Source organism: Miniopterus natalensis, chromosome 2, assembly GCF_054644295.1.
Source record: "Miniopterus natalensis isolate mMinNat1 chromosome 2, mMinNat1.hap1, whole genome shotgun sequence".
In the NCBI taxonomy this organism is placed as follows: domain Eukaryota; kingdom Metazoa; phylum Chordata; class Mammalia; order Chiroptera; family Miniopteridae; genus Miniopterus; species Miniopterus natalensis.
Genome location: NC_142082.1, coordinates 21,111,903 through 21,124,355, shown reverse-complemented (window position 1 = coordinate 21,124,355; position 12,453 = coordinate 21,111,903). Strand labels below are relative to the sequence as shown.

Genomic DNA, 12,453 nt, shown 5'->3' with positions numbered 1-12,453 from the left:
GTAATTTTTGTATTAAATGTATCCTAAGTATTTTTATGCTATTGTGAATGGAATTGTTTATCTAACTTCATTTTCAGATTAACAGCTATTGCATAACACTGGTTTTTGTTTAATGGTTGTGTAACCTATGACTATGATAAACTCATTTGTTTTAAAAGGTACTTTTTTAAAAAATCAGTGAAACACAATGGCAGACCTTTAACTAGGCTAACCAAGAAAAAAAGAAAAAAGACAGGACTCAATAAAATGAATAAAAGAATAGACAAAAATACAAAGGAACATAGAAAGCTCCTGTGAACAATAACACGTTAAAACTGTATAAATTACAAGAAATGGATAAATTTCTAGAAACAGATAACCTACCAAGACTGAATCATGGAGAAACAGAAAGCTTCAACAAATCAATCACAACTAAAGAGATTGAATTTGTTATCATACCTCCTAACAAAGAAAAGCATAGGACCAGATGTTTTCAGGGTTGAAATTTATGAAATATTTATGGAATAATGCTAATACTGCTCAAACTCTTTCAATAATTTTTTTTTAATGCTCAAACTCATTTTACAAGTCCAGAGTTATCAGGATACCAAAGACAGATAAGACACCACAGAAATGAAAATTACAGGCTAACATCCTAGTGAATATAAATGCAAAAATTTTCAACAAAACACTAACACACCAAATTCAACCACACATTAAAAGCTCATAAACCACAATCAAGTGGGATTTATCTCTGTGATGCAAGGATGAGGCAACATATGGAAATTAATAAACATGATACAACCCATTAACAGAATAAAGGGTAAAAATCATATTATCTTCTGAACAGACACCGAAAACACACTTGACAAAATTCAACACCCTTTCATGATAAAGGCCCTCAACAATTTGGGTATAGAAAAAAATATATCTTCACGTAATAAAGACCACAGATGACAAGCCTCAGCTAACATATTCAAGAGAGAAAAGCTTAAAGGATGTCCTTTTAAGATCATGAACAAGACAAAAGTGTCCACTTTCTCCACTCTTATTCAACAAAGTACTCGAAGCTCTAGCCAGGGTAATCAGAAAATTAAAGAAATAAAAAACATCCAAATCATAAAGGAATAAGAAAATTGTGTCTATTTGCAGACGATATAATCTTATGTACAGAAAATCCTGAAGAAGTAACAAAAGAACAAAACTGAGAAATAAAATCAGTAAAGTCATAGGATATAAAATCAGACTGCAAAAATGTCTGAATTTCTATAAATTTACAACAAAATGTATGACGAAGAAAATTTTTAAATCCCACTTACAATAGTATCAAAGAATAGAATGCCTAGGAATAAATTTAACAAAGGAAGTGAAAGACCTGTCCATGGAAAACTATAAGACATGATGAAAAAAACTGAGAGAGGCACAAATAAATGAAAAGAGAGTCTGTGTTCATGGACAAGAAGAATTAATATTGTTGCAATAATCCATACTACAAAAGAAACCTCAAAAACTTAAAAATAGGACTACCATTGATCCAGGAAGGTCATCTAGGAGAATGTAACTGAAGGATATCGAGTAAGTGTCTTGAAGAGATATGTGTACTTCCATGTTCACTGCAGCACTAAACACAAGAGACGTGGAAACAACTTAATTGTTCATCAGTAGATGAATGTAATTTGAAAATGTAGTGTATATACACAATGGAATGATGTTGGGTCATTAAAAAAGAAACCCTGCCGTTTGTGACAACACAATTTAAACTTGAGGGTATTATTCTAAATAAAATAAGTCAGACAAGAGAAAGACAGTATGTATATAGTCACCAAAACAGAAAATAGAATGGTAGTTGCCAGATGCTGCAAGGTGAGGAAAATGTGAAGATACTGGTCAAGAGTACAAATCTTCAACTTATAAGATGAGTAAGTCTGGGGATCTAATGTGCAGCATGGTGACTACAGTTAACAATAATGTATTATATATTTGAAAGTTGCTAAGATAATAAATCTTAAATGTTCTCGCTATGTGAAGTGGTGGATGTGTTAACTAATCTCATGTGGTAATCACTTTGCAGCATATACTTATACCAAATCATTACATTGTAAACCTTAAATTTATACACTGTTGTATGTCACCTGTATCTCAATAAATCTGGGGGGAATTTTTTTAAAGATAAAAGTGTACTCTTTCTCCAATCTCACAGACGTCTGCACCTTATTCAGGAGTTTGTTTCTTTTTCCCTAGGGATTCCAGTGAATTGTGCCCCTGGGGGGGATTATTCAGGGATATCCTTTAAATGCTTTCAACCAAAAAGAGGGATTGACTGATTGCAACTATAACTGAATGAATTGCAAAGTAACGGAGGACTTTACCAGAAGACAGTGAAAAGAATTTAACCAACCAAAAGAACTAATCCAACTTTCTGACCCCATGTTAGGTAGGGTGTTAGAAAATAAAGTCATAAGAGGGCTGCTCCAGATGTATGTCAATCATTGAGAAATCTCAACGGGTACAAGAAAGATTCGTAATGAGGTATAGAAATGGGAAGTCAAGTCAGGAGAGTAGAAGCACAGGAGAGGTATTATGCACATGAGAGTCCTGCTGAATGGGCTGAAGTGGGAGTGTGGGTGCAATGTTACTTGGATGTAATAAAATGAAAGGGGTGAAATATGTTTTCCATCTTCTTTAAACAAGAATTTCAAGAAATTAATGCTGAGCTATTATAAAATACAGATTGCCTCTTACCTTGCATTCTTGTGTGCAGCACTCCCCAGAACCACAGGCTTTATTTGCTTTTAATTTACACACTGTAGGATCACAGCACTTTTTATGTGTACAAGTCTGTAAATAAATGCTGTTATTCAATCATGTATTATTAAGTACCATCAAATAAAACTGCAACTCAGAATTTCTTTACAATGTATGAAGCTTTTCTTAAACTCACAGTTTTAGTAATTAATCCTATTCTTTATATGAAATTTATAGGAATCAGCATCTCATTCACTAGTTTGTAAAAGAAATGTGGTCTTACTATGTTCCATGTAATGGGAACAATATTCATATACTGTGGAGCCAAACCATAGAGGAAATAATTTTTATATACCTTGTTAACTACCATTCTCTTCAAAAATTTTCTTATATTTTTGCTTTTATAATAAATTGTATAAGCCAAATCTGTTCACATACAGAATTTCTCTGATGTGAAGCTGTCAAAAGCAACATTCTTCTCTCTCTGAAACAGCAAAATCCCCAAACCCATGCTAAAAAAAGATGGTCCCAAAAGCCAGGCTCATCTATTCAGACCTCTGATTTCACTGGGATGCTGGCCCTATAGTTAGTTATATTTTATAACATTCCATACCTTCAATCAGCTTGTCTAGTCTTCAGTGGCAAGTTTGTTTTAAATTATGTAGTCTATCAATATCAGATGTTTCTTTCCTGGTGTTGTCTTGATTGGATTGTTATGGATAATTTCTTATCAGTATTTTCAATGAACTGCTTGACCATAGGCTGCAGTGCTATACTTTTAAAAAGTTATTTATTTTATACACAGTATTGACTTGTATATTCAAACTTTAAATATTCTTTCATTTGCTTTTTTAGTACTGTTTATTTTAATCAGATGTGTGGTTATTCTTTGATTATTTTTCCAGTCCACCTTGTAAGGGCAAACTTTCTTAAGAAATATAGAATATTCTGGCCATTTCAAAATGGTTCTTTCTTTTAACCTTTCTTTTTCCAGAAGCATGAGAAGATTCATGTATAATTGGCATTATTTTTTCCTTAAATGTTTGATAAAATGACTAGTGAAGTAACATCAATTTGGAGTTTCTCTGTGAAAAAATATTTTAATTACAAATTTAATTTATTCACTAAATATAAGGCTATTCAAATTTTATCTCTTTATATCAATTGTGATAATTTGTCTTAAGAAACTTGTCAGTTTTATCTGAATTGTCAAATTAATTTCCATAAAGTAGTTCTTAATATTCCTTATTTTTAACATATATAGGGTGGGTAGTAATGTGCCCTCTTTCATTGCTGATATTAGAAATTAGTTTTTTCTCTCATTTTTACTTCAGGAGCACAATAAGAAATATATCAAATCAAGTATATTGATTTTTTTTGGAAAGCATCAGCTTTTAGTTTCATTCTCAAGTTTCTACCTCATCAATTTCTACTTTTATCTTTATTCATTTGTTCCTCCTATGTATTTTGCCTTTAATTTTGGCTTATATTTTAGTTCCCTAGAGTAGCATTCTAAATCATTTATTTTAGACTTTTCTTTTTCTCTAATATAAACATTTAAAGCTATAGATTTTCCTCAAAACACTATTTTACCTGAATCTCATATATTTTGATATGTTTTCATCTGCACACTGTTAAAAATATATTCTAATTGCCTTTGTGACTTCTTTGAGCCATGGCCATTTAGAAGTGATATAATTATTCCCAAATTTTTGGGGGCTTTTCAAGATATCTTATTATTCTTGATTTCTAATTTAATTCTCAACATAAAATAAATGTGTTGAGATTTAGTGCATGGCTCAGAATATATTCTGTTGATAAATATTGCAAGTATACTTGAAAAGAATGTTTATATTTAGTTCTTAAATATAGTACCCTATAAATATTGATTATATCTGTTGGGATTCCTTAGCTGCTCACTCATTGAGATAATTTTCCTTAAATTATTTCAGCATAATTTCCTTTAATCCTCTTCATATATTCAATAAAACTACTATGAAGTCTTTATCAGTTAAATGCAATATCTTAAACTTCAGAGTCAGTTTTCCTTAACTGCCTATTTTTCTGAATGTAGTTCATACTCTGCTTCTCTGAATGTCCGGCAATTTTTGTTAATAAATTGGACATTACAGAAAAAATGATATAATGACTGTATTCAGCTGTGTCCTGAGAGTTTTTTTCCCCTAGTAGGAAGCTGTCTGGGCATAAACTATAAACTTTATCTCCTCTGCAGTGTTCAGCAACTATCTCTGCTCAACTCATATGGCTTCCAAATGATAAATTTTTTAGCTTGATTCCCTGATGTAACATGGCATTCAGCCAAGGGTTTAGGCAGAGATTGCCCTGAGATTTCAGAGTACAATCTATCTGCAGTTTCCTTGTTTCTGAAGACTCCTCTTCAATTTCCAGCTGTAGTTCCAGTCTCAGGCTCTATATTCTGATTTCTGAAACCAGTAAGTCTTCAGATTTCTGCTGCCTAAATTGCACATAGTTGGAAAATATTCCCTTAAAAAAAATCATCAAATTCACAGAGCTCACCTGGTGAACCCTCTGTCTTCCAAGTGTCTTACCCTTCTTTTTTTGCCCTATGCATATTTTACCAGTCCGAAAAGTATTTGTACAATTAACCACCTGATTTGGGGTCTTACCACTTTCACAACTCTCACTTTAAGGGATTTACCCTCACATTTCCAGTAGTTCCCATCCCTAAACTCTGTTCTCTGCCACTGAGTCAGTAGAGCTGCTGTTTTCCACAGCCATTTATTTCTGCCATTGCTGTGGAGGTGGAGGAGCACCCTTAGGCTAGAAAGACATAAATTTATAATTCTTATATATCCTAGCTGAAGTTTTTTTTCAAGAGTAAATTCTTCTCTGCCTTCCTTCTTCTTTAAGATGTGTTTCAGGGCCATTAAATAATATACATATAATATATATACACACAATTATAAATATTATATATGGCTTGTATATTATATATTACATATTTTAATATACATACTTTTAACATATATTTATATATGACAAATTCCATATTTTACAACTGCTATCTCTGAGAGTTTTCATATGTCTGCTTCACTTTGTTGTCAATACCTCCTCTATCATCTTTTAGTTTAATCTTTGTTTTGTATTTTTATATTTTCTACATATAATAGATTTCATTTTAAAATATTTTTATATGGCCTCACCTGTCAATACAAATATTTTTCTCACTATATTATCAAACAGTGTATTTTCCTATCCTGCTGGTAATAGTCATGGTCTTCAAATGTTCTTGTCTACCTTTGTTACTGCTTGTTGTTAAATATATATCTTCAACCCTTTCAATGCTCTTTGCAGTCACTACTTCTAAGTGTGTAGCTGATGCAAACACTAAGCAATGTCAAACGACAATATTTGAAGACAAACATTCTCTTAAGAATGCTTGCTCTCCATTTCCAAAAATAGCAAAAAATAGGAGACTTAAAGGCTGCCATCTTCTTTTTTAAAAAGTCTTCTTTAAATTTATTTTTCTAAATGGTAAGGTCTTTGTCTTGTTTTCCACCTATTATAAAGTTTATAGAAAATAAAAAGGTTTTGAAAAAATTTCTACTAACCTTTACAGTGCCACAATCACATTGTTCACCTGGTTCCAACACTCCATTGCCACATTTTGCCTTTGCAGTTTCTTTGTAAACTGGCGTAACAGGCTGGGTGTTACGAAGACATTCAAGGTCAGAATTTGAAGCAAGATATTTAAACTCATCCAAGCTACAGGTACTAAAATCTTTAACACCTGGAGAGTACCTAAAATATTAAAAACAGGGGTATGATAAAAGTTATTGCCATATATCTCCACATTTGCCCCCATGTACGGCATTTGCAAGAGAGATTTAAAGAGCATTATTTTTCATAGATAACAAAAAAACACACTTTAAAAAATATTAATTGCACTGCTAATATGTTTAACACACTTTTTAAATTTCACCAAGAAAATTCTTATGTTATTCTTACTTACTTTCCCAGTGCCAAACAATTGAATTTAAAATTTTTGGCTTTGGTATTTAATGTACTTTTAATCTATTTAATATTTTCTTATATTTTTTCTTTAAATAACAATATAAATACACTTAACAGTATATTTATTAATAGTATTTATTATTACTATTTATAAATAGTAACTTTAATAGCACATTTTAGAGGTTTTTTTCTCTCCATAATTAAACATTTTTCAAGTAAAAATTTGTTGTTTGAACTATTATGGGAGGGGCAGTAGGAGTACCTGTCCTGACAGAATAAAAGCTGTTAGCACTTTGGTAACACTTTGGCATCCAAGTAAAACACTAGAAATAATATGATTTGAGAGACTAAAGACTGTGCCCTAGACCAGGGTTTGAGAAACTTTTCTGTAAAAAGCCAGATAGTAAACACTATCAGCTTATATGCTGTATACTCTTTTGGAACTGTAGTGCAAAAGAAGTCATAAACAATATGAAAACCAATAAGCCTAGATGTACTTCAATAAGATTTTATTTAAACTCAGGCAGCCAGCCAAATTTGGCTCATGGATTATTGTTGGCTGATGTCTGTCCTGTACTAAAATCACTATATCAATTTTAACACAGCTTAATCCAAGCTCTGACAGGATCCCCAGAGGAAACCAAGTTGGAAATACCTTGAGTTTCCATATATCCATATTAATAAAAGCATAAAAGCAAGCAAATAAAATTCAAAATGATTAGCCAACAGTTGAATTGCCTGGTAGAAAAAGAATCAATGCTTTTCAGAGGAAGGTAGGAGCTTTCTATTGTATAACAACAATATTTAATATGATGATAATAATAATAGACATCTAAGAAATAAGAAAATGTGATCCATAGCCGATAAAAAATGTGGTCAAAAGAAATCAACACTGAGATGGTCCAGGTGTTAAATTTGGCATACAAATACTTAAAAGGAACTGATATTAAATATTCGAAAACGCTTAGTTAATTCAGAGAAATTAACAGTCTTACACAGTGAACACTCAAAGTATAGTACATATTCAATTTACATAAAATTGTAGAGCACGGTAAACTAACTGTAGTGACAGAAATCAGATTAGCGGTTGCCTGGGGCAAGGGTAGAGGTAAAAGGACTGCTAAGGGTCACAAAGGAACTTTCTGTGGAGAGAGAAAGGCTACATAGCCTGATTGATACTGTGGTTCAAAGATTTATATGTATTTCTCAAAAGTCATAAACTTGTACTCTTAAAGCATGTCAATTATTGTGGACAAATTATACATCAATAAAGTTGAAAGTGGTATTGGAATAACTGGAAATCCACAAGGCAAAATAAAATGAACTGAAATACATATATAATAATTAACCCAAAATGTTAAAGCATAAAACTGAGTATAACAGCTAAAAAACCATGACTCAGAAAAGGAAAAATGATAAAGTGTACTTCATCAAAATTAAAAAAGTGCTCTTTAAAAATGCATTATAAGGAGGAAATCATGTATCTGTAAACCAGAATATATAAACAATTCTTACAACTCAATAAGAACACAAAAATCTTATTTTTTTAAAAAAATGAGGGGGAAAAAAGATTTGAATAGGCTCTTTACCAATACAAACCTATTAAGCATGAAAATATGTTCAATATCATTAGTTCCTAGGAAAATGTAGATTAAAACCCATATGAGATACTACTACATACCACTAAAATGATTCAAATTAAACATACTGAACATACCAAGTCTTAGTGATGATGTGAAACAACCAGGGCTGGCTACACAATTTGTGGAAACCAATGCAAAATGGAAATGCAAGGCCCCTTGTTTATAAAGCAAGGGAAAAGTATTATTAATGATACTGACATTAAAAGCTTTTTTTCCTTTCTTCAACAGTCTTTCTCCCAATGGCTCATGGTGTTATTCATTTGCAATTTAATGTCTTTCTAAGTAAAAAAATTAACATGAATTGTACTGTTCATCCTTATATTGCACAATACCAGTTTAAATGCAAATATCAAAGCGTTTAACTTTATGCATTCGCTGAAATTACACACTTCGTCTGGCTTGTCCCTAGAGGGAGCTTTCAAGCGGGCCAGAAAAAAACACATACAAGCCAGGCTCTGGAAAGTAAGGAGAAGAGAGTTCCCCAGGCATGGAGTGCTAGGGGAGTGTTGGCCCATTTTGCTGTGTTTCCGACCGTGCTTGAAAAGAATGTTTCTTCTGTAGTCATTGGATACAGTGTTTTACAATTGTCAATTACTTTAGTTTGGCTAATAGAAATGTAAAAGTTCCTAACCAAAAAATTTCTTAAAAGGAAGATGTGTATTTCATAAAGAAAATTATCTTACAGTGCTTTTGGTGACATTGTGCAAACATCTCCTGAACAAAAGCAGGCGTCAATACTGTCAAAACTCAATCCCATATTAAGGCCAAGCAACTGCACAATACTGACAGTGTACGACTCCAAAGATAAACCCTCTGGAAACTAAATATAAGGAAAATAAAAGAAAAAGATTCAGCTAAGAATTCTACTCAGTTATTTTTTTTTAAAATAGTACTTACCATAATCAAAAATTAGTAAATAAAACTCATTTTTAAAATGTATTAATGCATCCAAGATACCTATATAAATGCAACTATAGTAGTTATATAAGCGTTTAGATTATAGATTTATTAAACATGGGTAAACAGACAAAAGTTTAATTTCAAAATACTATTACTTAATGACAACAGCATCTATCTTAGAGTTTTAAATACCATATTGTATTGTGTCTTTAAGTTATTTTCAAAGTGCCTCTAGTCTTTTAATAATTCTACATTTTCTTTATGGAAGGCAGCCTCTAAAATGGGTCTCAATGATTAATGCTTTCTGCTATTTATGTCCTTGAATGCAAGCTGGACTTACTGACATACTTCTAATTAACTGAGTATAGCAAGAATGATGGGTCATCACTTCCAAGATAGGTTAGAAAAAGACTGACTTGGATTCTGTTTCACTCTCCTCACTCTGGGGGAAGCCAGCCAGCTACTATGGCATGAAGCAGGCCTATGGAGAGGTCCATGTGAGTGAGCTTGGAAAAAGATTTTCTGGGGTCTTCCAATAGCCAGGTGACTGAGCTTGGAAACAAATTCTCTGTGTTGAACCCTGAAATTACTACAGCTCTAGCTGGCACCTTGATTTTGTCCACTAAGATTCTCCTAAAATCACAACCCACAGAACTATGTTGTTCTATCTGCTAAGTTTTGGTATAATCAGGTATACAGCAATCGATAACCAATACACCCCAGTAGGTACTGCTGTTCTCCTTTATTTCCAGTTTCTGCACACAGGTGTTGTTTATAGCAGCTTTATTCAAAGTTGCCAAAATTTGCAAGCAACCATGATATCCTTCAGTAGGTGAGCCTCTACATAAACTGAAGCACATTTCAGATGATAGAAGATTATTCAGCACTAAAAAGAAATGAGCTATCAAGTAATGAAATGAAATGAAGGAACCTTAAATACATATTACTAAGTGAAAGAACCCAATCTGAAAAGGCTACATACTGTATAATTCTAAATATATGACCTACTGAAAATAAAACCAAAATTATGAAGACAATAAAAAGATTTATGGTTGCTTATAGGGAGGGGACGATTAATAAGCAGAGCACACAGGATTTTTGAGGGACAGTGAAAATGTTCTGTATGATACAATAATGATGGATATCTCTACTCCAAGCCTGTAGAATGTACACCAAGATTAAACCCTAAAGTAAACTATAGACTTTGGGTCCTCACCTGCTTGCCTGCTATCAACCAAAACAACAACTGAGGCAAAGAGCCCATATAACTGCCTACGTCCTAATTCTGGAGTCCTAACCTCAGGCACAGATATTTTAAACAGCAAACCACCTGTCACCCTGTCAACAAATTACAACTAAATTTGGTCATATGATTTAAACCTATTTACAACGGAACACTTCTCATCACCAAATAAGACAAAACTTTAGTCTGTTGGACACTTTAAATCCAGCCATGCCTAATTTGGGCTTTAACTGTGCCAGTCATGCTCTGACACAGATACCAATATCAACATCGCTTTTGCTAGCTGTGCACCTACAAGCTCCTTGAGTTAAATGATATTTGTAAGTCAGGGTCCCAAGGTCCAGGCTCAATAATTCATATTACACAACAGTGCCTCAGCATCATTATAATACCACAGACCCACAAAAACAATACGTATCTACAATAATTCAAGAGGGTATCAATTTGAAGAAAATACCCCAGCTCTACATCTCAAACATTACCTTGGCTCATGATCTCACTGATAGAAGCGACATCACTCCTGACATCTCCCTATTGGAGAAAACGATGCATCCTACACCAGAAACAACTTCACCTCAGACACTAAAACTTCCACCCTAGGCATGTTCATGGACTGCCATTCCTAAGGCACAAGTGGACACAGGGAATGTATTGGTTTTCTTACTTTGATATTAAGGACTCTATTGTGTTTCCTGCGTTTGCTGTGTGTGGAGCACATGATATTGGTATATTTTGTTCTTTGTCCAACATATATTCCTATACTCAATGTCTAAAGGAAAATCTGGTTAAGGTTACTACTATCTGTGGCATTCTAAAAAATAATGGGGTTTATTATTTTCTCTAGGAGTCACCTGCCTCATGAACCTCTTGACCCCTTGGGGAGAGGACCACTCACAAATGCCTTCTCCTACTACCTCTCCAGTTGTCTATCACAACCTCCCACCTTGCATCTCTGACCATGACTATCACAACTACCTCTTCCCGTTGGTTACATACAAATACCACTAACCGTTACATATACTTTACCAAACTATCAATATTTTCCAACACCAACTGCCTGACTTACTACTTTGATTCAAGAAATATACCAGGGCTGGCTGGCATGGCTCAATGGTTGAGCACTGACCTATGACCCAGGAGATAGTGGTTCGATTCCTAGTCATAGGACATGCCTGGGTTTCAGACTCAATCTCCCCGGGGGGGGGTGGGGGGGGCGTACAGGAGGCAGCTGATGAACGAGTCTCTCATCACTGATGTTTCCATCACACACTCTCTCTCCCTCTCTCCCCCCACTTCTTCTGAAATCAATAAAGATATTTTAAAAAAAGAAAGAAATGCATCAGAATATTATTGTCAAAAAAAGAACATATTTAAAATTTATATATAGCCTGGCCGGGTGTGGATCAGTGGTTGAGCGTCGACCTAGGATCCAGGCGATCGGGGTTCGATTCCCGGTCAGGGCACATGCCCGGGTTGCAGGCTAGGCAGCCGATCAATGACTCATCACTGACGTCTCTCTCTCTCTCCTCTCCTCTCTCTGAAATCAATAAATATATATTTTAAAAATATTTATATTTATATACAAATTTATATATATATCTTTTAACACAATTTACAATTCCACAGCAATACTGTTAGAAACCCCAGAAATTTCAGATCTATTTCCTTGGCTAATGCCATAGAACTGGGAAATTTAGTTATGGGCTGGCCTAAGAGGATTCCGTATGCTTTTTTGTTGTGTTTCTCCCTTTTACTCTCATAATAAAATATTATCTATACTGTTTAGTGCAACTTACGCTTTACTCTTTTAAAGTCTCCTCTTTTACTTCTCCAAAGGTTCAATGTTAAAGAATAACAGAGCTAACTGAATTAAAGCTGTTATGCTTTGACATAAAAGTTCATCTAGTCAGAGAAGCAAAAAAAAAATAAAAAGGATAAGGGAGTTTA

The 12,453-nt window shown here is 33.5% G+C and overlaps 1 long non-coding RNA gene across 1 annotated transcript; it reads right to left on the bottom strand.

Annotated features, from left to right (window-relative positions):
• Positions 1-2,597: 2,597 nt before the first annotated feature.
• LOC107546051 (uncharacterized) lies at positions 2,598-9,432 on the bottom strand. Its single transcript, XR_015713980.1, has 3 exons — positions 9,047-9,432; positions 6,318-6,507; positions 2,598-2,817 (listed from the first exon to the last, which is right to left on the bottom strand). It is a non-coding gene; the product is annotated as an uncharacterized LOC107546051 (long non-coding RNA).
• Between the last annotated feature and the right edge of the window lie 3,021 nt (positions 9,433-12,453).